The 25,902-nt window shown below is 37.7% G+C and overlaps 1 protein-coding gene across 9 annotated transcripts in view; it reads left to right on the top strand.

Moving 5' to 3' along the window:
* Plcb4 (phospholipase C beta 4) overlaps window positions 1–25,902 on the top strand; it is a 375,572-nt gene that overhangs the window by 171,026 nt on the left and 178,644 nt on the right. Inside the window, exon 4 of one of the 9 annotated variants that reach the window (XM_076851536.2) lies at window positions 13,811–13,836. The exons of the other annotated variants lie outside the window; for them this stretch is intronic. The gene's annotated coding sequence lies outside the window, so the exon portion shown is untranslated. The remainder of the gene's footprint in view (window positions 1–13,810; window positions 13,837–25,902) is intronic. 9 annotated transcript variants of the gene reach the window in all.

Genomic DNA, 25,902 nt, shown 5'->3' with positions numbered 1-25,902 from the left:
GCCATCTTTTATCAGAGTGTACAAGGATCTGGCTGCTTTTTTTAAAAATTTTTAATATTTATTTTTTAGTTCTCAGTGGACACAACACCTTTGTTTGTATGTGGTGCTGAGGATCGAACCCGGGCCACACGCATGCCTGGCGAGCACGCTACCGCTTGAGCTACATCCCCAGCCCCTGCTTTTTAAGTGGAATTAACTTAGGAAAAATTACAAAAAGTGTTTTTATTATTTTTTGTGTTTTATTTTATTGAATGGAAACCTTTACCTGGTGAATCCTTCCACACTGAGACTTATCCCTTTATTTGGAATTCATTGAGTGTCACAGGTATGTCTCCAAGGCTGGTTCCTTCAACAAGCTTTCTCTGATGTCCTGTGTTGTTTTCCTATTGCTTCAATAGACACTTATCACAAAGTGAGTGGCTTAAAACAACAAACTTTATTATCATACAACACAGACATTCAAAGTCCAAGACGGGACTCACTGGGTCAAAATCAAAGGGTCCACGGGCTGTGCTCCTTTCTAAAGGCCTCAGAGGAGGGTCCGTTGTCCTTTCCTTCTTTTTCCTTCCTCAGAGGCTGCCTGCATTCTAAGTCCTGTGGCCCCATCCTGTCTTCAAAACCATCAAATCTTTCTTACAGTGTCAGCTCTCTGTTTCTTACTCTTCTGTCTCCTTCTACCTCATTTACAGACCTTTGTGGTTATACCAAGTTGGGCTGGATAATCCTGGGTAATCTCTTTATAGGTCAGCTGATTCTCAGCCCTAATGTCACCTCTAACCTCTGCTCCCCTTGGCTATGTAACATGACATATTCACTAGTTCCTGGGCACTAGGAAGTGAACATCTTTAAGGAGCTGCTATTCTGTCTTCTGCATGCCTTAAACCACAAAAGATCCATGTGCCTTTCATAAGATTTTAGTGAAACACTGTCTCAACTTACTATTATTCAAAGGCATGTTTTCTTTCCCTTTTATATTTTAAACTATGGAAGATGAAGCTTAGTGCACAAGGCCCTGGGTTCTATTCCCAGCACCTAAACAAATTCACTATGCAAAAGACACTACCAAAGTCTTGGGAGGCTGAGTCAGTAGGATCACAGTTTTGAGGCCAGCCTGGACCAGTTAGCCTTTCCTTGTCTCAAAATAAAAAAATAAAAGGGCTCAGTGGTAAAGTACCCCTAAGTAATGTTGGGAGGGCAAATTCCCTTTCTCTGTTTGACCCAGGATATCCATCTTCTCCTGTCTTTGACATCTGTGCTGTTCATTCTCAGGTCTTTGAACCTGAACTGGGACTTATACACTGCTGTCTCTTCTAGTTTTCAGGCCTTCTTGTTTGGATAGGGACCACCCCAGTTTTCCTGAGCCCCAGTTTGCAGGGGCACACACACATGTGTGTATATATATGTATATATATACATAATAATATATAATATATAATTTAACTGAATATCCACACAATTATTATTTTGATGCATAACCAATATACAAAAATCATCAATAAGATATTTTATAGTCTTTATTTCATATATTAAGTCTGTATTTGATGCTGATGGCACATCTCACATCAGATGCTGTTTATCAGATATATTTGATTTTTATTTAGGTCCCATAAAAGTGACAATTGAGAAGGTATCTCCATATGTAAATTGTCTCTTATATAATTAAATTAAAAGTTTACTGATATATTCATAACACTGATATATTATTCAGTATTAGCTTTAAGCAGTAAGGGCTCTGTGATGCTTAATTTTATGTGACCTCTTGATTGCGCCAAGCGTTGCCCAATTAGCTGGTAAACATTATTTCTGGGTGGGTTTATGAGACTACTTCCAGAAAAAATTAGACTGAATGAAGCAGTTCACTCTCACTAACGTGGGTGGGAACTATCATTTAGTCCTTTGAGAGTCTAAATAGAATAAAATAGTGTTAGAAGGGCAAATTCCTTCTTTCTCTTTGACCCAGGATACCATCTTCTCCTGTCTTTGACATCAGTGCTGCTCATTCTCAGGCCTTTGAACCTGAACTGGGACTTATACACTGCTGTCTCTCCTAGTTCTCAGGCCTTCTAGTTTGCATAGGGACCACCCCAGTTTTCCTGAGCTCCAGTTTGTAGATAGCAGATTGTGGGACTTCTAGACTTCCATAACAGTGTAAGCCAATGTTTCTCTGTATCTCACTATATATTTATCCCATCAGTTTTTTTCCCCCTTTGTAAAACCTTGAATAATATATGATTGTTTGAGAACCACTGGTCTAGACCAATCCTGATGCATCTGCTCAAATCAGACCCATGGTAACCTAAGCAATGCTGTAATATAGGCTCCTGAGTGATCATTCAACGGTGGTTTCCATACGTATTTCCCTCTGACCTGTGGACATTCCCAGTAGAGCAGGGAATCTGGCTGACATCTGCTACACTTGCTGGAGTCACGCATTTGTGTACTTTTCCTACTCACTCTCTGGCTAACTTTACTTCCCTGACAGTCTTCCCATTGCTCACCTTTCCTCAGTCTCCCAAGGTAGCTGAGAGGTTAGGGCTCTTGCTCTTGCAGAGAAGACCCAATCTGGAAGGCCATCAAGGACTGCCTGTTTCTTCCAGGACCCTTCCCCACTCTAGCCCCAGTGAAAATGCCTCTGTCTTTTCTGTTGCCTTGTTATTTATGGAATCTGCACCCTGTTCTGTAGACAGTGGCCGTTTTTTTAGTGCTCTCCTTTCTGATGGCATTTTTCACATTTCCAGAATCGATTTCCTTTAGGCGCTCATGATTCTGCTGTTGCTTTGCTCATTATGCTTTGCTTCCTCCCTGATAATATGTTCAAATGGGGTAGACAGGAAGTCTGTCCATTTAAAGCAGCTCAACTCCATGAACCAAAAGTTAGATGTGGTGTTATGACCACCTCTGGCTGTAATGTCAGCTGTTGGTGTACACTTCTCTGGACCCCTGAACACTGAGAATGTATTCACACTTCAAAACATAGATTTGCACATTTAGACACCTCTGTTGCAAAGTAGGCTGGCTGAGTTTCACTCCTGGGAGGGAACTTTAGAAGGACATGTTTGAAAAAAAAAAATCACTACTCTACTAGGAATCTTCAACCAAGATACTCTCTCCAGTGCAAACAAAGCCATGTTAGAACAGAGGTGTGTTCATGTCCTTTGAACTCAAGAACAAAGGGACTGACCAATGGCCTTGTAAAAAATCTAACCTGTTTTCTTTGTAGAGAAGTTTCTGTACAAAATACATTGCTACCATGAGTAACTGCCCTTGAATCTACTAAAAGAACTTCTCTAAAATGTAGGCTGTATAATAAATGAAATAGTCACATACTTGTTGGTATATATTTGAAGAGAACTACATTTTAAGACAAACCCTATTAGCTTCTGGAAATCTTTATTAAAGTATAAATATTTTTATTTAAATTATATTTTAAAAGAAGGAACAACCACTTGAAGAAATTTAGGAGTCAGCCAACAAAATAGGTTCTTTGACTTTCATTTGAAAATTCCTTCAGTCTTTTAACTGTATGGATCCTGTGATTTAAATGAAAAAGGGTCCCTTAGAAAATAGAAATTTCAAAATTTAAAGTTGTGATGTAGGACTTAAAATATTGTTTTACTAAAATATCTATCAAATTTTCATAATTCTCTACTACTTATATTGTAGTAAAAAGCCAACACAGTAAATTCTCCATGAAATTTTTGAAAGTTTGGCACAAATTGTCCATAGTCTGTTAAAAAGATGCTCCAAGAAATATGGTACATATGCCTCAAGTTATATGTAGGACTCCAAAAGAATGGAAGTATACTCTAGTATGAGAGTTAAGACATACCACGAGGAAACAAACACCTTACATTTTGTAAGACCAGTAAAATTTTGACTCTTCTGCAATCAAATACTTTATCTAATAAAAAGAAAATCATCATAATATACATAAGTCTACTAAAATATGTATTCCTGCATGTGTAATGAAGTCTGTCTAATTTACATAATAATACACATGACTTGTGAGTGTACTATACCATGCTCTGGTCACAGAACTTTGGCAAATGCTCTCACTATCTCTGTGGCCCCAGGCAGATACTTTGGTCACTTTTGACAATGTGAAAACAGAGACTAAGGGAAGAGCTGTATATACAAAGTCAGCAGAATGGAAGGATTAGAAATTGGTCTTCTTACTCCTGAGTAGGTGTGCTTGCTTTTCACTGCAATATGCTTCCTTATTTCTGAGGGCTGTCAGTCAACAGGGTCCAAAGCATGCTGGACTTTCAGACCTTAAGGAACTGCAAGCAGGTTGAATCTTCTGTGGTGGACAGACTAGTCTAAAAACTCCTCTTCTCTCCCATTACAGATTCTCTGTTTCTTTGTCCATGATTCTAAAGGCAGTAAAACTTTGACAACTGGAGATGTGATTATGGCTCAGTGATAGAGCACTTGCCTAGCATATGTGAGGCACTGGGTTTGATCTTCAGTATCACATAAAAATCAATAAAATGGAAGTATTATGTCCATCTACAACTAAAAATTTTTTTTTTTAAAAACAACTTTGTGATAACTTAGATTTTTCACAACTTTGCCATACATGTAGGGGCAAAATCATGCCTAAACTAACAGACTATATATAGTGTCTGTGTATCCCACTTAGAGTGAATAGACAGGGGTTTCTCCCTATAAATACTTACATACTTGAAAATCAGTAATATTTTTCTGTTAATGACTGGTTGATAAGTATTTGGGGCTCTGTGGACCATATTTTCTCTGTCACAGTTACTCATCTCTGCCATTGTAGCATGAAAACAATCATGGACAACATAAATAATGATGTGGCTGTGTTCGAGTACAACTTTATTTGCAAAAAATAGATGATAGACTGGACTTGGCCCATGGCCCAGTTTGCTGTCAACCACTAGACTAAGGGTTAATGCCAAATCTGTTGGGTCATTGAATAATGATGTATGATAGACAGATAGGTAGGTAGGTAGATAGATAAATGCCACATTAACTTCCTAAATTCCAAAATATGACAGCTGTCAAGGGATTTGGGTAAGGGATCATGGACTTGGTTCTAAGATTAAAAACACAAAGCAGTTTTGTAAAGGAGAAATTCATCTCTATATGGTCAAGCACCAAAGTCTTTCTATAAAAATGACTGGAGGGGCAACTAAGGTTCAGATATTGCTAATGTTATCATCAGAAGTGAGTTCTGTGAACCACAAAATGTTTAAATGCACAGATCCTCTTTATTTATCCACAACTCAAAGGTAGGTAATCCAGCGCTACTTCAAGAGCGAGGTAATTCTCTCAGAAATTCAGCGTCTGAACATATTTATTCTCCAGTATCCTTGGTTGATGAGCCTTCATTCTGATGCTTATTGCCTCCTGGTTGCTAGATGGGTGCGGTGTTTCCAGGGTCACATACACACTCCCAGCCTAAAGAAAAAAAGGAAGCATAGAGAAGTATATTTTAGAAATTTGAAACTTAACTCCACATCTTTGTATGTTTTATCTTGGATTAATTAGGGTCACAAGGTTTCCCTTCATTGTAAGGAAGACTTAAGAAGGTATTTTTTTTTTTTTTTTTTTTTTGGGTTGGTATCATTTTCATCACCCTCTAAAATCAAGAGAAAGGATATTGGGTGGGCAAGTCACACACCAGCTGTCCAGGCATCTGTTTTTGTTTTGGTGACTTTTATATTTCATTACAGATATTAATATTGTATCATCTTCTCCCCTGGGCAGTATATCCTTTTAAGTATTCTCAGCATTAGCAGCTTGTTTTCCATCTGAGTCAGAAAATTAAATAACATTATTCACATTTTTATGTAAATGTTGTATAATATGCATATATAATCACTTGAGAATCCTGTTCTTCAAAAATATGCTTTCCTGAGGATTTTAGTTTTGGAGGACGCTGTTGAGATGTGGACCTTAGGATGTCAGTTGGCAAAGTTTGAGGCAAAAGCACGGTTAAGATAAATGAAAGGCAACCAGCACATCAAACTTGAGAGCAAGTCTCTTCTGATGGAGGATGACTGTACCTTCCAGCCAGATTTTGTGATCATAGAGTACTTTAAAAAAAAAAAAAAAGGTTACTCAGTAACTTTCTTAAAATATGAATCCTGATACAAGTTTGGCAGAAAAGCAATTTAATAGGCACTAGAGACCATTTTAGTTCTTACTGTGTATCTTGGGATTCTTCTCTTCCCCCAGCCCCCTACAGTATTCTTTTTCTGGAAACAGGACACTTAACTTATTCTTTGGCATAGACTACCATAATAAGGAAAGATGACGATACTTCCATAATTATAATTGTGTTTCTGCTTTAGTAAGATGTGCTAAAAGTGTATAAACGGGTAGAGTATGAAAATCAAACGTATCCATTTATTGTTGAGACTTGAAATGTAAGTGAAATTTTATTCAACTAAATTCTTCAATACTGAGTTAATTCTAATATTTCAATATAGTCATTATGAATGAGTATAACTATGACTCTTTATAAGTCAGATAAATCCTGACCCTGAAATAATGCATACTAAACCCTTATCTGTCATATTCTTAAGAATTTTAGTAAGAAAATTTGATTGTTATTCCAAAAGGCACATGGATTTTAGAGATACCATGATTAAACTATTTCTAAGGTGACCAGCAATTGAATGACCCTTGTTTGGATGAGTAGAAATGAAGAAGCCATGTAGGTTCTTATTTGGATCTGTGTATCTCTTTGGCTTCTAGATCATGCAGTTATATGATAGAACCATCTGGAGTCAACAGGTATTGGAAAAAAGTAGACAGGTAAAAGAGAAGACCCAACTTGAGCAAACTTGCCAACTGAGATGGAAGAAATAGAAGTAAATCAAGAGATCAGCTTTTAAAATTGTATCATCATGAAGGTCAGGTTGATTCGTAAGGACAGAAATAATTCAAGATTCCTGACAGATGAGAACAAATAAATAAATTAAGGGAAAAAAAGAGTTCCTGGAGAATAAAGTATGACTGCTAACTTAAAAGAACAAAAAAAGAAGGCCCCAAAGTATAATGCTTGAAATAAAAGGTTAGGAAATTTCCAGAAAACAACAAAAAGAACCCCAAGAACTGGAAAATATGCATAAACAGTAGAGACATCAGGGTGGTCCTGCATCTTCCAATTGAGGGTGTGGAAGGAGAAACTGAAAAACAAGTAGAAGAAAGAAAGGTATGCACTGCACACCAACTTTTACAATTCTTTTAATCACCAGACCCTGAAAATGGAGAATAGGATGAGTAAGAAGAAGAATAGTAATGGTTTGGGTCTAGGGGTGCAGCCCTTGCCAGGCATGTGAGAGGCCCTGGTTCAGCCCCTGGTACAGGGTCAGGATATCAGTATAAGTACATGCGAGTGGACAAGTAACTAAATGGACGGTATTGTAGAGTACCAAAGAACACCAAGGAAAAGAAAAGGAGAGGATTCTGATAAGTTTCCAGAAAACAGGAGTAAGGTGGGGCCTTACTACTAATTTCTAAAGAATAAGAGAACACCTTTCATTCTCTGGAGGGAAAATAATTTTTAACCTGCAATTCTGTTCCCAGCAAAACTATGCATTTAGTGGTAAGTGATGATAAAAGCACCTTCAGACAAGTGAGAATTAAAACATTTGATCACCTTTTGACCATTCCTACAAGAAGCAGTGCAATGAAAAACTCAGCAAAACAGAAAAGGGAAATAAGGATTACAAGAAAGCTAAGCCAAGGCATACCATTTAGAAAAAAAAAATAATTCCAAGACAAAGTTATTCGGCATTTTTTTCCTGAAGCTATAAAAATTAAAAATAGGATTTTTCGAGAACTTTAAAATCCTAAAAGCAAATGAAGTTCTGTAGGAGAAAGGGTGATATGAGGGAATGTTCTCAGTGATCTGCTATAGTTCTAATATTGAAATGAGGCCTTTCTGGTCTCGGTTTTCCTCAGTGTTCTTTGAGCAGCACAAGTTTAGGGACAGCCTTTGGTCTTCTCCCAGCATCCAACTTTCATACTTGCTTCTGCAGAGCATTCTTATATAATTTTCATGTTGTAAATGTTATTTTCCAAAGGGAAAAATCTATGTGTAAAAAAAAAAAAAAGTTATGGTGCAGAACATGGTATAAATAATACAACTTAGACCATGTAAAAGCAATGGTTTGCTAGAGAAGGGTGGAGAGGTAAAATGGGAAAGAGAAGTAAAGTGCAGGGCCCCTGACTCCTCACTACACAGACATGGAGGACACAAAAGATGGTCTCAATTTGGTGGGTGAAGAAAAGAGAGGTTTAAAAAACAAAAAGCTTTTGAAGCTCTAAAAGTCTATAGAACAGGAGGCGGTGGAGTGAGCATATAGTCAAAAGATGATTTGTAAATTGAAACTTCAGGTAGGAGGTTGAGCGTATTTTCTGGAGCCCCATTTTCTAACACAGTAGTTACTAGCCACATGTGGGCTTTGAGCCACTGAAGTGTGAGAGTCCAAATTGAGATGTGCTCTAAGTGTGAATATATATATATATAGCAGATTTCAAAGATGGTGTGAAAAAAGAATGAAAAATATCTCAATAATTTTTATACTGATTACATATTGTACTGATATTTTTCATCTATTTAATTAAAATATATTATAAACTATTCATTGTAACCTTTTTCTTTTGTCCTCATTTTTTTCCCTTTCTCTTGCTGGGGATTGGTTGGACCCAGGTCCTCATGTACACTAAACATGTACTGTGCTACTGAGTTATACCTCAAGCCCATATGGTTTTTAAATTGACTACCAGAAAAATCATCTTGTGCTTCTGTTGAAAAATTCTTTATCTAGAGATATTGGGGTACATTGGAAATTGAAAATCAGAAAAATATTTGTTCATTTATACCATTGTGGCGATATACTGGGATATAATGGAAAGAGGCTTTTTGTTTTTAACTTTTACATCTTTTAGAAAGTTATTTGTACTGATATTCTAAAGGTCCAAAAGAATATTTGCAAAATATATGAGAAGCATGGGAAATAATAATAGACGACCTTAATCACCACCCAGTTTAAGGAAAAAAGAAAATGCTATTGACTTTGAATCCATTTCCCCTTTCTGTAACAGACTACTAGGTTTTTATAATTTTAATAATAATTAAAATTTTTTAAAAAACCTGTGTGTGTGTGTGTGTGTGTGTGTGTGTGTATGTGGTGCTAGGGACTGAATCCAGGGGTTCTCTTCCACTGAGTTGCATTCCAGCTCTTTTTATTTTTTATTTTGAGGAAGAGTTTCCTGAAGCTAGTCTGGAACTTGCAATCCTCTTGTCTCAGCCTTCTGAGTCACTGGGATTACAAGTGTGCACTACCGTACCTGACAAAAACAACACTTTTTAAAAGAAAATTTCTAAGAAGCTGACATTTTGTACAGTTTTGTTGATGTTGTTTTTTGGATAATTAGGTAGTATTAAATTTTAGAATGTGAGTGCCATTTAATTTAACCTTTCTCTTTGAAAAAATGTGAGCTGGTTTTCTGGAAACCAGAAACTCCAAAGAAGGATGTACAGCTTAATGTCATTTTAATTTTTTAAAAGGCATATATGTTTATGTATCTTTATACATATACATGTATATGCTGATGATACCAGTATTGAGAATCAGGATCAGGTCCTATTTCTCTGGTGTTGATTAAACACTGGAAAAAAGCTGAGGCAAGCCTAAAAATGTTTTATTTAAATGATAGCACAGGAAGATAAAGATTTCTCTGTAAAGGAGGGGGTCCAAAGCTGGCGCATGGAGGGAGTGGGGGTATCCTGCTCCTTTTCTAGATTTCTGATTTCCTTTCTTCTCATGCCCCCTCCTCCTCTTATCTTGCCTTTGTGACCAAAAGGTGGACTAACCATGTGTGGGAAAGGAGCCCTCCAGGGGTACCCAGGGGATACTCATTAACAACTCCTTGCTGGAAGCAGGTAACCTTGGCAACAACTAGGTTGGAAGAGGGGGAAGTGCTCTGGAGATATTAGGATTTTATTTCATTTTGAATCAGCCCTCATCTTTCTGACCCAGTCATTCATTCACTACCTACACGAACCGTGCTTTTTCTCCCAGTCTTACTGATATTCCCACATACATTTGTGTGAAAAAGGAATGTGTGTAGCTAATGATATATAATAACAGGTCATAGTGCTGATCTCTCAGAAGTCTTAGAAGGGCACGGGGAGGGAGGGAATGCATATCTCTTATAAATTTTCGTGGAAAGATGATCATGTAATTATAATTTTGATTACTTAGTTTTGATCCTTTTCTGTACTTTCCAAATAAGAAGGAAGTATAATTGATGTGGAGATATGTTCTAACTGTCCGTACTTTCTTAGAGCAGAGCACATTGCCTTAGAAGGTAGGAGGCTATGCTTTCTTTATTTTTAGAAGTAAAAAAGAGGATAAGCTGCAGAAAAAGTATGCATGTCATCCTTTTTCTCCTTCTCCACCCCAAATATATTTGTCTAAGAGGAATGTATCAGTGCTTTGAAACCAACCCTAAAATCCATTGCTTACCCTATCCTTTTAGTCTAAGGCACTTCTAAAGAATCCAGTTGTCATACTCCTGAGCACTTCATTTCCTATACATGGTTAACAAACCATGTGAACAGATCACGTTAATGCAATGAACTTATTCCAACAGGACAAGCAGAGCAGAGAGGATTCAGGAATCAGTGTTTATTTTTGCAATGTGGACCACATATCTATTTGGGTAATGTTCACTTCACTATATGCAAATGGATTGAGAAGATTCTAGAAAACTCAATGTTACAAATAAGAAATTAAATACTTCCTGTAATTCTGTCATCTAAATATAATTACTGCTAATATTTTATATATTTCTATTATTTTAGACATATGTATGTGTGTATATATTTGAGTGTGTATCTGTTTTTATGAACTGTTTTTCCAAAAAAGCATTATGATGTGAATTCTTTTTCATGACTTTGAATATTCTCTGTAAGATAGTTATAGTGACTCTGAAACATTGTTTTGAAGAAATCAATTAAAATATTCTGTTTAAATTGGGAGTGAATATATTGCGTTTTTATTTGTGGTTGAGATTGAACATATTTATTCCTCTATAACTGATTCTGTAAGTAAAATGATAATGAAATGTTTACCTTGTCATAATCAATAGCTCTTTCCCTAGCTATTAATATTAGGTGAACGGAAGTCTTCCCTGTGGACATGGAAACATAACGAAGGCCTCATCACTAATGAGAACAATCTGGTTCTGTACTTTGGTGCCCACCAATATGTGAAAAAACAGTGATTTTGCTAATGCAGAATGACATGGAACTGTAACCCTGTATCTTAGGACAAAAATGAACCTGTATTCTGGCCTTATCTCAAGGAGGCAGAAGGTTGCAGTTTCTTTTTTTGCTGTGTTGTTTACCTGTATGTAATGACTCATTTGGCATAAATTAGCATTATCTAGGTGAATTTCACCTGTGTCAATTCCCACACTTGTCATAAAAGGTGGGTCGTGATGGTTGTTTTGGAAAGAGAGGATTGAGATGTGTGTCTTCTATGGGCGAGTGGATGAATGGGGTCGAGTGAATGGGGGGAGGGAAGGATCCACATGGGGGCAATCCAGGAGCTGGTGCCATTGGAGGACAGCCGCTAAATTGTGTTAAAACAGGGAGGATCTGATACATTTGAAAGATCATAATAAGAAAGTGTGTGATAAAGCAAGATGGGTAAATGAGAGAGGTGGTCAAGTGAGTGAGTGAGCTAACCGAGCACAAAATGTATAAAAATCATAGCTCCTGCTCTGGATAGCAGTGGGTCAACCACTTCTCTCCCATGAGGCAGGATGGAGCTGGTAGAATAGAGAGGAGTGACTGGAGACAAGGAGGGGTTTCTTTCTACTTGGCATGTAGGGGAGAATAAGGATGAAGAAAGCAGGTTAAATAAATAGAGCCTCATTATCAGAGGAGTTTGGAGAGTTGACACCCTCCAGCATTCCTTAAGGAAATGAAGGCTTCTTTTAAATTGATGTGCAGAAAGCCACAGTTTTTCTACAGGAAGTCCTGGGAAGCTGCGGAGCACAGGGAGCACTGTTGGATGGTCACGGCTGATTAGATGGAAGAAAGTTAGGAACAAGCCAGAGGAGGGCTTTTGAGATGACTTCTTCCACTGGTGCCTGGCTCTTTTCCTCTGGCAGGCAATTGTCTTGTTCAGGCTTTGGCTGAGTGCTTTCCACTGCCCTCACCAACCTCTCTTTTGAAGCCATTTCTACTGCAAATTCAGAGTACAGAATGAGACTGGATAGAGCTGCCTGTGCTGGAGAGCAAATCCCTTTCTGAGTCTGGTGTGGGATCCTTAATACATCCTATGTTGTGTTGGCACAGAGGAGTGATCAGTGGGATGATAAAAGAGAAAAAGCAATAATGCTGTTAATGTTGCCAAAATGCTCAAATACTTGGAAGCTCACCTTTAATTGGACAGTCCTTGCGTTACCTTGTCTTACTTTTGAATTGAATCCCTGTGGGAACTCCATTTTCATATCCAGCTGTGCAAGATTTAGTCTTCAGGAAGTCCACTTTTTATAAAGCTTAAGCTGTAAGCTAAATCGACAACTTTTGATTATGGAGAAATACTATACTAGCTAATCTGTTTAGAATACACACTCCATCAGGAATTGCACTGGATTAAACATCCTTGACAGCAGTTCAGAAATTGACACCATTAATATTTTGGACTTTGGAGTCTGAAAAGATAAATTTCTGACCCTATTTTGCAGAAATTCTGTCTTCTTGCAATTTCTCTTGTTTACTCCCTAAAGAGCCATGGGAACTAAATGTGTCACTATAACCTGTCATTACTATTAAATCAATCTGCTCATTTTTCAGGAAAGTAACTTAACTGTAAAATTCATACAAAATATTTTCTTCAAAAAATCTTTACTTCGTAACAATCAGAAGTGACCAGATAGGAATAACAAATATTTTTAATTCTGTAGGCAAGTAAGTATCCTACCTCATTGAGATCTTTCTGACATGAAGTAAGAATGTTACTCAGTGCTTATTTTGTTGAAATAGAAATAACTGAATCAAGTTGCAAATGTTGAATCCAACTTCTGTAATGCACTTGGTATTCTGTGTAACCAAATTTCTGTATTCATTAAGACAAAACATTTTGTCTGGATATGTAATATCTTTTTATTAAATGGAAATTTGGAAGTATTTTGAAATTTTGGAAGTACTGTTTCTCAGTAATGACAGCATATTGGAATTATCTGGGGAACTTTAAAAACTATAGATGCCTAGGGCTCAGCTCCAAAGCTTTCAATGTAATTGTTCTGGATGCTGTGGGGACACTGGAATTTTTAAACCCTTTCCCTTTCCCCAGGATTCTAATGTGTATTCAAGGTTGAGAACAATCATCTTGTTGACCTAACTGGATATGGCTAGGTATGCTTGTCAAAAGGCTGATTTTCAGCCGGACACAGTGGTGCATGCCTGTAATCCCAGTGGCTTGGGAGGCTGAGGCAGGAGGATTTTGAGTTCAAAGCCAACTTCAGCAAAAGCTAGATACTAAGCAACTCTGTGAGTCTCTAAGTAAAATACAAAATAGGGCTGGGGATGTTGCTTAGTGGTTGAGTGCCCCTGAATTCAATCCCTAGTACCAAAAAAACAAAAAGGCCTTGCTAAATAAAGTATCATCTATTGGCCATCACCACCATCATCCTCACTTGTGAATTTGTGAGAATTGCAGAATCTCTGAAAATCTCTGTCCTTGCCCAAGCCTGCTGAGTCACTTTATATTCTTTTGTTTAACAAGAACTCTTGGTAATTCTTTTGCAGGTTAAAGTCTGAGAAGCTTGTTCCAGGTAAATATGTCAAAACCATAATGTCAGCCTTCTCTTTCATAATGTGTACCTCTAGGCACTGTGTTCTATGAATGCTACACATATGTGGCCAAATCCAGATTTTTTTTCCTTGCAAGTTTGCTATGTACTTATATCAAATTAATTATTAGTTCACATTTCATAAGAGGCTTTTAAATCTTTTTTCCCATTCTTCCTTAAAGAAAATTGCTTAATATGTTTATTTATTTATTTATTATCATCATAGCTATCATCTCACCTTCTAAATCAGCAGCAAGGAAGCGCTAACCCTGAGCAATCATCACCTCAGGGAAAGCGTAGGCAGCCTGAGATCTAACACACAGACAAGACAAATTTCTTATAAAGTAGATGGGAATGGATTGCAGCATGCTGTGTGAATATTCTCATGTGGCAGCTTTAAAAATATACCTTTTAATCACCTTATCCTGGAGTTGCCTTGTCACTTCTAGGTACCAGGAATTTTCAGGCTTCTCCAAAAAATAAAAAGAAAAAAATAAATGAATAAATAAATAAAATTCAGGCTTCTCCAAATTTATTGGCTCCAAAATCTGAGCAAAAGAACTATAATAATAAAATGACTCATTATTTTATTAAATATATGCTAAATATGATATTTCACCCACCAGTTTGTTAATTATGACTTTGTATCATTTTGTATCTTAAATCATCTGGTGCCTTATATATGATCTACATTTTTGCTCTGGGTGCCATTCAGTGTGTTGAATATGATTTGGAGTGATGCCCCCCAAAAGAATTCCTAAAGTCATGAAGATGTAAAAACACTGACCAGCATTGCTAAGTTATTTATTTTCTTCTGATTACTCCATGCCTGCTTGTTCTATTTATACAGAAATCAGTAGGGTTTTTTAAAATAATAAATAAAGAATAAGAATGTGCCTTAAAAGGGCAATCTTTAGTCAATTTTCGAGGTGTTATCTCTCTTCAGAAAACTAGATCTTAGTTGGGTGCAATGGCACATATCTGTAATACTAGTGACTTAGTAGGCTGAGGCAGGAGGATTCTAAGTTTAAAGCCAGCCTGTGCAACTTAGTGAGGCCCTAAGCAGCTTAGCAAGACCTTTTTTCAAAATAAAAAAATAAAATAAAAAACAAGGGCTGGGGATGTGGGTTCAGTGGTAAAGCTTCCCTGGGTTCAATTCCCTGTACTTAAATAAATAAATAAATAAATGAAACTAGTTCTTGACCTTTGGGGAAGTTATAAATAACGCACCTGAAAATTCTCATGAAAGTAAAAAAGAACCTCTGATTAGACATATGAAGATATACACAAAAATATACATATAGCAATGAAGGCAGCTAATCTTTCCAAAATTTGCTGATTTAGATCATCAGCAAATCAGTCTCTTTTCATAATAAAAACAAAACCAAGAAACGTAGTTAAACAGTGTCTTGACTTCAGGAGTTTTGAACAAGAACACAGGGTACTTTTGGTTCACATTGCTGAGGTAGAGCTCATTGCAGAGCTGGGGCCAAGTTCATCAGTCCGATGGTCCTGGTGTCTTTCTCTCTCTCTGCCATGCTTTCTGCCATGCTTGGTTTCACGTGTGTGTCAGTCACTGACATGTCCTGGCTGATGTCTTTCAATACTAAACCCGACAGAAGAAAGCCTCTACTTGCCATTCAGAATTGAGGTTGGTAATCCTGATGAGTCAGATCCAGGTGTTGTGTCCATTTCTGAACTGAGAGCATTCCATCCATATCTGTGAGAGGCTGTGGTCCAGGGCACAAGCTTACCTTCTGGAGTATCATAGGAACCTCAGGAGCAGAGAGCAGGAGAAGGGAGAAATTCAAAAAGAATATGTGGGCACTCTTATCCAAAGGACATGGAATGGTGTTAAGGATCAAAGACTACCAACCTTTGTTGCTTTGAGCTTTAGAAGTAAAGAAACGTAGCGCAGGCCAACTTTTATTTTTCCCTTTTACAAATTACATGCAAGTCTTATTCATTCCTTTAAGTGCACCAGACACATATTTTGCAAAGCATTTTCAACTATGCATGTGTGACCCTGTCCTCACTGAAGAATGTCTCCTTTTACCCTATCATCATAGACCTTGTCCAGGATGCTCCGCTTTTCTAAGCATTTGAGCAAGGTGGGGACACATATTGAATTTGCTCACATATCTTCCCTAGAGGTGCTACGATACAGTCAGCTCGGTCCCTAGGCATCCAAAAATGAGGCTTATTCCTAATACTTCAGGCTACGTTTGCCAAGCCTCATGGGAAGTTTCTCTTTAAACAAGTCTGCAGCACTTATTTTAGGTTTAACTAATCTAGTTAATTGTTAACAGGAAGGGAAAGATACATTTAAGATCCACAAATATTGAACAACAGACCATCTGTGAAGAACATGCTGACAGGTCTCAGTGGGCAACAGGTTTTATATTCTGTCGTTTGTCAGTGTGGGAGTGACCTAGATTTTGACCTTCCGCAACTAAGGATAGAATGATCGTGTTTTGGGAATGGACAGAATGTCAAGATTTTGACCAATTGGGATTAACATACTAAATTTTGAGATTTTTATTGAGATGCCTAGGAAATAGTCCTTCATGAGGTTCTTTTGATATATGAGCCTGGAGCTCTTAACCATAAGAGATAATTGGTTAAACTGACATACATTATTATTATTTCAAAACAGTGAGCAAGGAGTGAAGGGCACTGAAAAATGCAAAAAAACTGAAGGTATTTTCACTTTAGCCACAGATTAATGAATTTCTGCTGTTATGTAAATTAAGTAGAACAAATTAAAAAATTAAAAAAACAAAACAAAAGAACACTGTACTTAAATTTAAAAAATGATAAAAATAATTGAGCTTTTCTGGAACTTATTTGAGGATTATGATCTGGGGTATTTCATAATTAAGTTGGTTTTTATATCAACATAGACAATGGCATGGAAATGAAACCAATCTAGGTGTTTTGAGCAGAAAGAATTTAATACAGGGGTTGGAGTGCTTTCAGAATGGCCTGAAGAGCTGAAGAATGAGAAATGGTATAGCCATCTCTGGACTATTCAGATCAAAGACACTCCACTGTTGCCACTGCTGCCACTACTGCTGCACCTTCCTCTAAAGGCTGTATGTTTTGAACCTTGATTGCCGAGAACAGTAGCATCAGGAAAATGGCTACTGCCCTTTATGTAGTTAAGTGCTTCTAATTGGTGGAATCCAGATGGCAAAAGTCTTAGAAATTTAATGTTTGGCTTTCTGGCTTCCCCAACCAGGGAAGGTTGAAAAAAGGATGTATAAAGGCAATCCATAATAAGATTTGCTACAGTTTTTTAAAAATGAGTTTTGCTGAGATTTTATTAGTGAAGGCTCTTTTTTTGTTCAAGAAAAACCACCTGTCTAGGAAAAATGGTAGAATGAGATGGACATCATTACCCTGGGTACATATATGACTGCACATACCAACATGTACAACCAGAGAAATGAAAAGTTGTACTCCATTTGTGTAAAATGAGTCAAAGTGCATTCTGCTGTCATATATATCTAATTAGAATAAATAAATAAACAAATAAATTAATCAATAAATAAACCACCTCTATAACAGCTTAAAAGGATGTTAACATTAAAACTTTCTAAACAATGAGTTGCATATTTTCCTTTTTAAAACATATTTTAAATTTACAAACTATAAAATTCTTATATAAGTTAATGTGAGTTTTGGCAAATACATTGTGTTGCGCATCCACTGGCATATTTAACATACAGAATAGTTCTCACATTCAAAAAATTTCTGTCTGCTTCCTGTTTGTATTCAAGTATTTTTTTTTTTTTTTCTCTACCAGCTTGGGCTTTTCCAGGCTGTCTTATAAAGGGGATTACATGGTACGTATAGAATCTGACACTAGTGGATGCATTTGAGTTTCATCTATGTTGTGATGTGTATAGATAATCCAGTTTTTCTTTTTTATTGCTGAGCAGTTTTCTGTTGTATGTACCATTAATGACTTGCATTTTCAGAGTGTCCTGCATTTTCAGAGTGTCCTGCATTTTCTGTCATTCAAAACCTCTGTATATTTTTAAAATAACGAGGATATTATGGCCAAGCATAGGAGCTCACCCATGTATCCCAGCAGCTTGAGAGACTGAGGTGGGAGGATCACCAGTTCAAAGCCAACCTCAGCAATTTAGTGAAGCCCTAAGCAACTTAGCAAGACGCTGTCTTTAAGTAGAATTCAAAAAGGACTGGGGATGTGGCTCAGTGATTAAGTGCCCCTTTATTCAATCCCTTGTACCCCCCCCCAAAAAAAAAAAAACCAAACCAAAAAAAACCTCTAATTTTTCTTCTACTGATAATTTAAAAGAGCAAAAATAAAGAAACTAAGAGTCTTCCCCTTCCTGTATGACTTCAAACTAATATTCTTTGCCGATGACTAATAAGATTTTGTAGTCTAATTGTGACTTATGAATAGGAGAAGGATCATCATACAAATCTCAAGAAATGGAACTCTTTCCAATCTAATATTTAGACTGAGCATGCTGCCTAGAAAATAGCAAGTTCCCATTTATACTTTATCAATGAGTTTTCCAAAAGATAGAAGTACTTTTTAAATGAATTATTTGCTGATTGGCTCCAGCCTAGAACTGAAAGGCCAGTGAAGGCTACTCAAGTTTTTAGTTTAAGAAATGGAATCATTTTTTTTTTTTTTTTTTGCCCTATTCACAGAGATCCTTTCCTCTAGACGAATCTCAGTACATTTTGATGATTCATCATATATTGGTTTATCAATTACAATAAGAGAAAAAGCACCATTAGCCAACAGCTATGAAAAAGAGAAAAAGTCACACTATCCAGTTGCAGGCTTCTAAAGGCCTTATTGAGAAGAATGTAATTATCCCACTTTGAATTCATCCAGCCCTTGAGGACTTGTCCTCCATCCCTTTTCTGTAGGGCTCTGTGGTGGTGCATTATTTCAAGTTTCTTTGTTGTTCTCTATAGATCTTATTTGAAAGCTATATTTTCTGACAAAGCAATTTTTTCTCAGGCTCAGCTGAACCATCAGGAGTAAAGAATCCAAGAAGTCGGCTTGTATTTATTCAACCCCTGCATCCTGAGTATTACATTATTATCTCACAGCCTGATCAGGTAGCTACTATTATTAACAAACAGTTAATTGTGAAGCTAGCTGGTGTTGAAAGAAATTTAGTTCCTATCCCAAGATTCACACATTTCATTCAAGAAGAACTTTTGAACCTAGGATACCTGGTAACAAATCTGTGCTTATATAAGCTGCTAAGTTTTAGCATTTTCTCTGAATTTAAGCTTGATGGCATTCAGGAGACACTGACTCTGTCAGTGCCATTTTGCGTGCATATATTATCAGGTCCATCCATGATTAAGGGATTCCATAATTAAGACAATACCTGCTTATCTAGATTACTTACTTACATACATTGTTCCTGAACAATGGGAAGCATGTATAAATAATACCTCTTGTGTAAAATGTTTTGTGGACCAATGGTGTTGCCAATCAAAATATTGAGCTTCTTGCAAGAAGGAATGCCAAAATGGTAAACACAGTGGGATTATTATTATTATTGTTATTATTATTATTATTATTATTATTATTACTATAAGTAGTAGTAGTAGTAGTAGTAGTAGTAGTAGTAGTATTTTATGGTAGTGGGGATTAAATCTGGGGCCTTGGGCATAGTAGGCAAGCACTTTACCACTGAGCAACATCACCATCCTTGTTTTTAAATTTTTCTTAAATTACATTTTATCTTAAAACATGGTCTCACTAAGTTGCCCAGGCTGGCCTCAAAATTGCAATCCTCCTTCTTTCGCTTCCTGAATAAATAGGATTACAGGCTTGTGCCAATTCATCCGGCTCACAGTGGAATTCTTTACAACATATGTGCCTGGAGTCAGAAGTCACATCTTATGTTCAGGCTAACTAAATTAGTTGAGACTTTGTAGAGGATGGGTTTATTGGATGTTGGAGGCACATCATTTGACCTGATGTATACAAACCTTAACACAAACTTTTTTGCAATAGGGTTCTATCATTCAAAAGTAACTTGTTGAAATTAAGTCAGATTAAAGCCTTGTACCTAAAACACTACACATGTTTTAGTAGAGATAAAATATGCTGTGCTAATGAGGATGCTAACTGGCAATCAGAAATCTAAGCTGCCACATTACTAATGATTGACAAGCTGTCATAATTTTTACAGTAGTTGCAGGTCTCTAACAGGAAGCAGACTATTAAGGGTCTGTCGCTCTCCTCCAATCTCTTCCCTTACTCCACCGGCCCCCCACACATATTAAATACTGAATTTAGTACTTTCTATGCATGTTTCATCATGTCAGATCTTATACTTGTTTGGTATTTTGGGGCAAAGCAAAGAGGCTGTGTTAATCAGCTTTGTTTTACTGTGACCAAAATGCCTGACAGAACAACTTAGAGATGGAAAAATATACTTTGGCTGAAGGTTTCTGAGGTCTCAGTCCATGGCTAGCCAACTTCATTGCTCTGAGCCTTCTGAGCCTAAGAGGAAGCAGAGCATCATGGTGGAAGGGCTTGCTGGAGGAAAGCTGCTCAGCCCTTGTTAGCCAGGAAGCAGAAAGAGAGGAAGGAGCCAGAGAGGAAATAAACCCTTCCAAGGCATGTTCCCACTGACCTGCTTCCTACAACTAGGGTCTTCTTCCCAGTCATCCATTCACGGTCCTCATGATCCCACCATTGTTGAAAGCCCCACTTCTGAACCTTGTGGTCTTGGGGGTCATGCTTTCAACGTGTGGACTTTTAGGGGATGTTCCAGATCTAAGCCACTTCCAGAAGCTGTGAGAGCTGTGCCCTCAGGCCCAGCTCTCAAATCTTCCTTTAGGGCTCTCTGCTTCCGAGGGTCAGTTGGTAAGAGAGATTTCATAAGGAGCATACTATTAAAACACAAATGGTCTTAGCCAGCATCAGGCACATTCAGCTCATTCTGTGGCCTGATGAAAAGACCCTCATAGATTGTTCACTTTGGTAGTGAACTTGACTTATCTCTGACTTTCTGGTTGTGGGAATTAGTTTTCTCTTTTCAGTTTTCCTTTTTTAGTACCTAGCACAGTGTTAGATACACAGCAGGTTTCTTCTATATTTTGTTTATAGAAAAGACTTCAAAGTCACATGGAAGAACATATACCCAAGGAATTGATAAAAAGCTGAAAATTCAGGAAGATAAAAATGGCTTTGTTTTAATCCTCAACATGTGCTTATTTAAAAAAAAAAAGTATTGAATTTTGACGTAGCTCAAGTTTCATGAAGGAGGAAGAGTGATATACCTGCTTTTGCAAAGCATGCAATCTAGGGAAAAAAGCCTACAGACTAAATATAGAATGGCAGCACTACCACTTTTATTATTGCTTGTGCCTTACATTTACCGAACAATACTTAGACAATAGACCCTCATCTCAGCTATTTCAGTATCAACTCCTTTAATCCATAAAACAAGCCGCATTAACTAGGCACTAGGATCATTCCTATTTATTTTTACAAATAAAGAAACTGAGGCACAGAGAGGTTACATAAATTGCTGAAGATCCCCAGCTATATAAGTTGGGCCTGGCATATGGCTCCAGGCAGAGAAAGCCCATATTCATTTGTATTGGAGTCTACTGATTAGATGGTGGGAGAAGCATGGGATTCCAGATGAGCCCCACTGCAACCCCAAGCTGTGAGTTAGAGAAGGCTTCTGAGAGTCAGTAACATCTGTGTCAAGTCATGAGTGACAGATAAGAATTATCCAAATGAAGAAAGTGAAAGAAGAGTGTGTAGGAATGTTCTATTTGCGTGTAGCATCATACATTGGAATAGTCCTTGTGGTTGGACTGTGTGTGCTTGGGGTGGGATGAGAGTATGAAGCTCTTTGTTGAGCTGTATCCCTGAATGTGGATTTTTATCCTGTGAATGATGGTGAGCCAGAAAGGGCTTTAATCACTTGCTATGTTAAAACCTACATTTTTAGGTAAGTTTGGTAGAGGTTAGAGGAAGAGGACAAGGGAAGACTCTAGGCTGAAAGCTTAACTTGGGACTTTTGCAGCAGCCCAGAAAAGGGGGAATGCAGCCTCAACCTAAGGTGGGAAGAGAAAAGAGCAAATTCCAGAGAGATGAGTGGGAGTAGAATCAGCAGGACTTCACCATCAACTGGATGGACAGGAAAGAAGAGTAAGAAGGAGGATTCGCATTTAGAATATTTAAAGAATAAAATTTGAATTTCATGGTTTTTGTTCCACATCAACATGTTATTATTCTTACAGTTCATTTTTTTTTCTATAGAAAAGAAAGGACAAGACAAATGTTAGAAGAATTGGTGTACCTATTTTCTAAGGATTCTTGGTCCATTTGACTTTCTTTTATACTGATGTGGTTTCTTGAGGTTGTGACTTGTGGTGGCATATTCTTCAGTAAACTTTTTATGCATGAAGGCTTTTAAGAATAGTATTGTTGGTCTCTCTATTTTGCTATGAGAAAAAGAATTAAATGCAAAAGCAGGATAAAAGCAATTATTCTACTCCTCTCTACTATAAAGACCATGCTCCTGAATTATTAAGCCAGAATGTGACTTCTACCTCCTAAATAATCACAGGCTGATCCTATTCTATGTATACCTTTAAATGCATACTTGAAATTGCATGGATGTGTGAACCCTTATATATAGTTGGTAACAGCAAAGCTATTCTCACTGGTTTGGGGCAATACATTCTCATAATGGGAAATTCCAACCTTAGATCTAGTGAAATATGAAGAAAAACTTTCCGACTTATGAAAGCTGCACCCTGAGCTTTTCCTCTGCCTTTTATTTCTAATGTGTTAAACCTGGGCCACAGAAGCTGAGCTTTTTTTAAGGGTTCCTCTCCTTGCTGATAGATTTTATCAGTGGCTCAAAAGAGCAAATAAATGTCATGTAAATAACCCCATTATCTGATGGCTTTGCCTTTTCTATACAACTCAGGTTTTCAAATGAAAAAATGCTTGCCTTCCTTAAAAGTCTGTAATAATTGTTTTGATCCATTTCCTTTCTTCCCTTTTTAAATTTGTAATATTCGTTGATTTAAGTATAAGGAAGATATAATCATATTTGAGAAGCTTGAAAAAATTTCTCTGATTTGGAATTATTTGAATGCAATGAATATAAGGAAATACTGATTTCTACAACCACACCAACAGTGATAACAGTGATTTACAGTTTCTCTCTCTCTCTCTCTCTCTTTGTTGTTGTTGCTGCTGTATTAGAGATCAAAGCCAGGGTTGTTCTACTACTGAACTACACTCCCTAGTCCTTTTAATTTTAAATTTTGAAACAGGCTCTCTCTAAGTTGTGACGACTGCCCTCAAACTTTCAATTTTTCTGCCTCAGCCTCCCAAGTACATGGGATTACAGGCATGTGCCACCCACACCCACCTTGATTTAGATGTCTTGTGAAACAGCGTTTCTTGGAGAGGAGAAAACAGGTGGTGTATTATTAAATCAGACCCTGTTCACCTCAAAGCAATAGAATAGAAGAAGTGCTTTCTTTGTCCAGGTAAGATGCTAACCACTTAGCATCTATTATCTCATGACCTTCCAGAGAAGTGAGCAGTATGATTTTTTTTTTTTCTACAGATGAAGAGAGTGAGATGGGGAACTTTATCTAAGTGCACTTGTTCAGTGCTATGCCAGGGAAGGATGGAGGTGAATTTGAATGTGGCTATTCTGATTTCAGAGTTTGTGCTTTTAAGCAACACACCATAGTTTAGGATGCATGTGGAGGTATTTTCAGGAGAGAACACAGTAGGGAGGTAGGGAAGGTAAAAGAAGAAGGGAAAGGGATCAGAAAAGTGTGGCATGTGTGGGAAAACTGTTGAACAAGCACAGCCACAAATATATAATGGCTCAACTATGGTCCAAGTTTTTTTCTTTCTTGCCTAACACAGAGGCTACGGGGGCCTCCTTGTGTTCTCAGCTGTTATTGAATCCAGACCGATGAGAACTCTGTGGTCTGTAACACGTAGTTTCCAGGGATGAGCTCTAGAGACAGGGAATAAATCCCAGAGGAAAAAAGCATGTGTGGGAGGACTCAGGAGCCAAACCTGGATTGACACAGGTCACAGCCATGCACATGTAGCAGGCTGGGACTCTGGTGTGGGCTTCAGAAGAGGACAAAGTGTATTTTGCAGAACTGTCAAGAACAATAGATCGCAAGTCCCTATACAGGAGTTTCAAGTCTCTGTGTACATGTTTATAATTTTTATTCTCCTGTAAGAGAAGGATTCTTGTCTCATATTACAAATAAAAGTGGTTGACTCCAGCCTGGTTCTGGTTCTTCTCTTGACCTTGCTCTTTCTTCCCTTCAGTTATATAGTGAACTCTGAGAATTCCTGGATCAGCTTCCTGGAAACCAATTTCTCAAACTGATTGGGCTGCATATAGATCACCTTCCTTCTGTGCATGAGAAGGAAGAGAGTCATAGAATGTTAGCCACACGAGGTTATGTGTGTAAAACTTCAGCCTTTGTGAAGAGTAAACATATTCGACCTAAAAAGTTCCGCATAGCAACATAACACTGAACGACTGCTCAGCCCATTTTTTGAAAAGCGCGAACAGTTTCCATAGATAAGACAAATAGTCCTGAGTGAACCAAGAGAACTTTGCCATTTGGATTTGTGGACAATGACTTGATGTTCTAAAAAGAATAGCTTCTTTTCTTTCCCTGAGAACCTAAACCTCAGCCCCTGTAGTTTCCCATCTGCGGTACAGCAAAAGCAGAATAAAGACACGCTGTCAAGTCATTTGACCTCCGATTCCAAATTCCCGGCTGTGGACCAGTTACTAGCTTCTCAGCTCTTAACCTTGCACCCTAGTCACAGAAGGGCATCTGCTGATTGGAGTCTTGATAGTTATGTGTCAGGGAGGGTCTCTCTTCTGGTGTGGCCAGAATCCTTGTGAGTCTCATGGTAATAATTGGCTCTGGCATAGAATTCACTAGAAAGGAGGAGGGAAGGGTGTAATTATCAAAGCACCCCAAACACTACAACAGATAATGTGGACAGCCCCAGAGGAATGGAGCTGGAAGCTCAGGGGACACACGGTCGCTGTTGTCTTAAAACAATAGCACTGTTTTATGAAAGTTTTGCTCTCTCAATCATTTTTCTTTGTGTCTGTGATTTCCTTAAAATGAAACAGATTGTGGATTTTACCTCGGCTCCAGGAGATGACCCTGTGTGGCCACAGCATGCCTATTGCCTTAGGCAACTCTAGGCTAGTTTTATTCAATTACATCTCACAAGCCTCTCTGGGTGGATGTTTCTATCTTGCCTTCTTGGGCAAGCAGTGTTTCATTGCAGGGAATCACCGAATTACAGCTATGTTCATGAAGCCATAGAGGGGGGCAGGGGAGATGGCTTGTGAATGGCCAAGACACTTATTAGTGACCTACTGTAAACTTAAATGCTCTGTAAATCACGGAAGGGATTTGTTTATGCTGGTGTATTTCATTATAGTCAAAGCGAACAAGAGCTGGTATTGATATTCTGTTGGCAGGATTTCCAGGCAGGATTTGATTTATAAGGACAGCAATGCTTGTAAGAGTGTACATTGCTCAGACAGGACTTCCTGAAGCTAGTTTTTCAAGTACTTGTACTCACGAGATGTACAAAGCATGGCTTTATTTCTCAAGTTCCTAAATTACATTTTAAGTGAAGCTTCAAACAAAGATTTTTATCTTGTTTGTTCACACATTGCAGCTTTTCATGACCCTCTTTACTCATTGCTGGCCACTGTATTCAACCCTCTGCATGCATTTATCTAATTTCAACCTAACAAAGACTCACCAGGTAGATGGCATTACCTCTGCTTTACAGCTCAAGGGAACTGCATAGAATCTCACAGCTAGCAGATAAGAGATCTGGGGTTCCACTGTTGTCTAATGCAGTAATTGAGTAATCACTGTGTGAACCAGATGGCAGTTGACATGCAAAATGAGTGTTGTCCTTATGTGCCCTGTGCTGGTTACCACAGGATATCTCACTCACACAGTGCCCGGAAAAGCAAGATG

Source organism: Callospermophilus lateralis, chromosome 3 (assembly GCF_048772815.1).
Source record: "Callospermophilus lateralis isolate mCalLat2 chromosome 3, mCalLat2.hap1, whole genome shotgun sequence".
Taxonomy (NCBI): domain Eukaryota; kingdom Metazoa; phylum Chordata; class Mammalia; order Rodentia; family Sciuridae; genus Callospermophilus; species Callospermophilus lateralis.
Note: the sequence above shows the minus strand (reverse complement) of the source record. Positions and strands in the feature narration are given on the sequence as shown.